This window comes from Sphaerodactylus townsendi, linkage group LG13 (assembly GCF_021028975.2).
Source record: "Sphaerodactylus townsendi isolate TG3544 linkage group LG13, MPM_Stown_v2.3, whole genome shotgun sequence".
NCBI classification, from domain to species: Eukaryota; Metazoa; Chordata; class Lepidosauria; order Squamata; family Sphaerodactylidae; genus Sphaerodactylus; species Sphaerodactylus townsendi.
This window is the reverse complement of record NC_059437.1, coordinates 3573141-3578254: the sequence shown is the minus strand read 5'-3', so window position 1 is coordinate 3578254 and position 5114 is coordinate 3573141.

The following is a 5114-nucleotide window of genomic DNA, read 5'->3' as shown; positions in this document are numbered from 1 at the left end:
CCCCCACCCCCCCCCCCCCCCACCCCCCCCCCCCCCCACCCCCCCCCCCCCCCACCCCCCCCCCCCCCCACCCCCCCCCCCCCCCACCCCCCCCCCCCCCCACCCCCCCCCCCCCCCACCCCCCCCCCCCCCCACCCCCCCCCCCCCCCACCCCCCCCCCCCCCCACCCCCCCCCCCCCCCACCCCCCCCCCCCCCCACCCCCCCCCCCCCCCACCCCCCCCCCCCCCCACCCCCCCCCCCCCCCACCCCCCCCCCCCCCCACCCCCCCCCCCCCCCACCCCCCCCCCCCCCCACCCCCCCCCCCCCCCACCCCCCCCCCCCCCCACCCCCCCCCCCCCCCACCCCCCCCCCCCCCCACCCCCCCCCCCCCCCACCCCCCCCCCCCCCCACCCCCCCCCCCCCCCACCCCCCCCCCCCCCCACCCCCCCCCCCCCCCACCCCCCCCCCCCCCCACCCCCCCCCCCCCCCACCCCCCCCCCCCCCCACCCCCCCCCCCCCCCACCCCCCCCCCCCCCCACCCCCCCCCCCCCCCACCCCCCCCCCCCCCCACCCCCCCCCCCCCCCACCCCCCCCCCCCCCCACCCCCCCCCCCCCCCACCCCCCCCCCCCCCCACCCCCCCCCCCCCCCACCCCCCCCCCCCCCCACCCCCCCCCCCCCCCACCCCCCCCCCCCCCCACCCCCCCCCCCCCCCACCCCCCCCCCCCCCCACCCCCCCCCCCCCCCACCCCCCCCCCCCCCCACCCCCCCCCCCCCCCACCCCCCCCCCCCCCCACCCCCCCCCCCCCCCACCCCCCCCCCCCCCCACCCCCCCCCCCCCCCACCCCCCCCCCCCCCCACCCCCCCCCCCCCCCACCCCCCCCCCCCCCCACCCCCCCCCCCCCCCACCCCCCCCCCCCCCCACCCCCCCCCCCCCCCACCCCCCCCCCCCCCCACCCCCCCCCCCCCCCACCCCCCCCCCCCCCCACCCCCCCCCCCCCCCACCCCCCCCCCCCCCCACCCCCCCCCCCCCCCACCCCCCCCCCCCCCCACCCCCCCCCCCCCCCACCCCCCCCCCCCCCCACCCCCCCCCCCCCCCACCCCCCCCCCCCCCCACCCCCCCCCCCCCCCACCCCCCCCCCCCCCCACCCCCCCCCCCCCCCACCCCCCCCCCCCCCCACCCCCCCCCCCCCCCACCCCCCCCCCCCCCCACCCCCCCCCCCCCCCACCCCCCCCCCCCCCCACCCCCCCCCCCCCCCACCCCCCCCCCCCCCCACCCCCCCCCCCCCCCACCCCCCCCCCCCCCCACCCCCCCCCCCCCCCACCCCCCCCCCCCCCCACCCCCCCCCCCCCCCACCCCCCCCCCCCCCCACCCCCCCCCCCCCCCACCCCCCCCCCCCCCCACCCCCCCCCCCCCCCACCCCCCCCCCCCCCCACCCCCCCCCCCCCCCACCCCCCCCCCCCCCCACCCCCCCCCCCCCCCACCCCCCCCCCCCCCCACCCCCCCCCCCCCCCACCCCCCCCCCCCCCCACCCCCCCCCCCCCCCACCCCCCCCCCCCCCCACCCCCCCCCCCCCCCACCCCCCCCCCCCCCCACCCCCCCCCCCCCCCACCCCCCCCCCCCCCCACCCCCCCCCCCCCCCACCCCCCCCCCCCCCCACCCCCCCCCCCCCCCACCCCCCCCCCCCCCCACCCCCCCCCCCCCCCACCCCCCCCCCCCCCCACCCCCCCCCCCCCCCACCCCCCCCCCCCCCCACCCCCCCCCCCCCCCACCCCCCCCCCCCCCCACCCCCCCCCCCCCCCACCCCCCCCCCCCCCCACCCCCCCCCCCCCCCACCCCCCCCCCCCCCCACCCCCCCCCCCCCCCACCCCCCCCCCCCCCCACCCCCCCCCCCCCCCACCCCCCCCCCCCCCCACCCCCCCCCCCCCCCACCCCCCCCCCCCCCCACCCCCCCCCCCCCCCACCCCCCCCCCCCCCCACCCCCCCCCCCCCCCACCCCCCCCCCCCCCCACCCCCCCCCCCCCCCACCCCCCCCCCCCCCCACCCCCCCCCCCCCCCACCCCCCCCCCCCCCCACCCCCCCCCCCCCCCACCCCCCCCCCCCCCCACCCCCCCCCCCCCCCACCCCCCCCCCCCCCCACCCCCCCCCCCCCCCACCCCCCCCCCCCCCCACCCCCCCCCCCCCCCACCCCCCCCCCCCCCCACCCCCCCCCCCCCCCACCCCCCCCCCCCCCCACCCCCCCCCCCCCCCACCCCCCCCCCCCCCCACCCCCCCCCCCCCCCACCCCCCCCCCCCCCCACCCCCCCCCCCCCCCACCCCCCCCCCCCCCCACCCCCCCCCCCCCCCACCCCCCCCCCCCCCCACCCCCCCCCCCCCCCACCCCCCCCCCCCCCCACCCCCCCCCCCCCCCACCCCCCCCCCCCCCCACCCCCCCCCCCCCCCACCCCCCCCCCCCCCCACCCCCCCCCCCCCCCACCCCCCCCCCCCCCCACCCCCCCCCCCCCCCACCCCCCCCCCCCCCCACCCCCCCCCCCCCCCACCCCCCCCCCCCCCCACCCCCCCCCCCCCCCACCCCCCCCCCCCCCCACCCCCCCCCCCCCCCACCCCCCCCCCCCCCCACCCCCCCCCCCCCCCACCCCCCCCCCCCCCCACCCCCCCCCCCCCCCACCCCCCCCCCCCCCCACCCCCCCCCCCCCCCACCCCCCCCCCCCCCCACCCCCCCCCCCCCCCACCCCCCCCCCCCCCCACCCCCCCCCCCCCCCACCCCCCCCCCCCCCCACCCCCCCCCCCCCCCACCCCCCCCCCCCCCCACCCCCCCCCCCCCCCACCCCCCCCCCCCCCCACCCCCCCCCCCCCCCACCCCCCCCCCCCCCCACCCCCCCCCCCCCCCACCCCCCCCCCCCCCCACCCCCCCCCCCCCCCACCCCCCCCCCCCCCCACCCCCCCCCCCCCCCACCCCCCCCCCCCCCCACCCCCCCCCCCCCCCACCCCCCCCCCCCCCCACCCCCCCCCCCCCCCACCCCCCCCCCCCCCCACCCCCCCCCCCCCCCACCCCCCCCCCCCCCCACCCCCCCCCCCCCCCACCCCCCCCCCCCCCCACCCCCCCCCCCCCCCACCCCCCCCCCCCCCCACCCCCCCCCCCCCCCACCCCCCCCCCCCCCCACCCCCCCCCCCCCCCACCCCCCCCCCCCCCCACCCCCCCCCCCCCCCACCCCCCCCCCCCCCCACCCCCCCCCCCCCCCACCCCCCCCCCCCCCCACCCCCCCCCCCCCCCACCCCCCCCCCCCCCCACCCCCCCCCCCCCCCACCCCCCCCCCCCCCCACCCCCCCCCCCCCCCACCCCCCCCCCCCCCCACCCCCCCCCCCCCCCACCCCCCCCCCCCCCCACCCCCCCCCCCCCCCACCCCCCCCCCCCCCCACCCCCCCCCCCCCCCACCCCCCCCCCCCCCCACCCCCCCCCCCCCCCACCCCCCCCCCCCCCCACCCCCCCCCCCCCCCACCCCCCCCCCCCCCCACCCCCCCCCCCCCCCACCCCCCCCCCCCCCCACCCCCCCCCCCCCCCACCCCCCCCCCCCCCCACCCCCCCCCCCCCCCACCCCCCCCCCCCCCCACCCCCCCCCCCCCCCACCCCCCCCCCCCCCCACCCCCCCCCCCCCCCACCCCCCCCCCCCCCCACCCCCCCCCCCCCCCACCCCCCCCCCCCCCCACCCCCCCCCCCCCCCACCCCCCCCCCCCCCCACCCCCCCCCCCCCCCACCCCCCCCCCCCCCCACCCCCCCCCCCCCCCACCCCCCCCCCCCCCCACCCCCCCCCCCCCCCACCCCCCCCCCCCCCCACCCCCCCCCCCCCCCACCCCCCCCCCCCCCCACCCCCCCCCCCCCCCACCCCCCCCCCCCCCCACCCCCCCCCCCCCCCACCCCCCCCCCCCCCCACCCCCCCCCCCCCCCACCCCCCCCCCCCCCCACCCCCCCCCCCCCCCACCCCCCCCCCCCCCCACCCCCCCCCCCCCATTATAGTCCATGAACATCTGGAGAGCCGCAGGTTGCAGACCCCTGGGTTAAAGTTAGATTCTCAGTCTGAAGAGGCTGAAGATACTGCTCTGTGCTTTTGCAAATTAAACATTGTTGATGGAAGGACAGAGGATAGAAAGGGGCATTGACCCATGTTCAGTTGTCAGACCTCTGGTCTGAAAAGAACGGAAACTGTAGTTTTGTTCTAAAGCCTTTCTTTCAGAGCGTAGGGTAACATTGCCAAAGAGGAATCTGGCGATTCCCGCTCAAACCCACCAACTATATTCTGTTGCCCCCTCCCACCAAGCCAAAGGGCTCCTACTATCCCCACTATAAACTACAAAGCATTGCGAGCCTGGGAACAGTTCACACTTCCCTGTGATAAGATCTGTGTCCGGAACGTCCTGGGGTGGCGAGGGGAAGACTCCAGACCTCTGCCCAGTATCAAGAAAGGTAAACTGCCTCCCCCTGCTCTGCCTGCCATCCATCACTGACAGGCTCAGTCCTGAGGTCAATTCACTGAAAACATAATCCTTTGCTCAGTCTAGTGCTTGTTTGTAATTTTCTGATTCTGAAAACATGCAAGATTCAAACCAATCAGTCTGTCAAGCTTGGTGAATCGTGGCTGAACTTCCCATCAAGTGTGTCAGTGGTGTGAAATTTCTATCACCAAGTTGAATCTTGTGTTTCGATGGATTAGTGCACTCTGAAGTTGTTGATGCTTCTATTTCTTCCTGTAGCTTGTATTTACACGTTAATCAAGTGCTAATTTGCAGATGGTGCTTCTGACAAATCCCCTTTGTGTAAACTAAAAATCGCTGGAGTTTGGATAATGCCATTCCATGGAGAGAAAAAGGTTTTGGTTTATCCCCCTCTTTAGGGAACTGAATCTCTTCCTCCAGGTTTCTCATATCAAATGGGAAGGAAATTCTAATTTCTTTAAGACCTACATTATGTTTCCTGTACTTTTCTAGGAGAATATCATGAGGATTACCTGTATACCCCTCCAGGTCAGTAAAATAATGGTAATGTTGTAGATTTAATTTCAGCATAACTCAAGTTAATGCAAACTTCTAAAAAACCCTAAAACCTAATACCAGGGTGTTTGAACTCAGTTTGTCTTGTG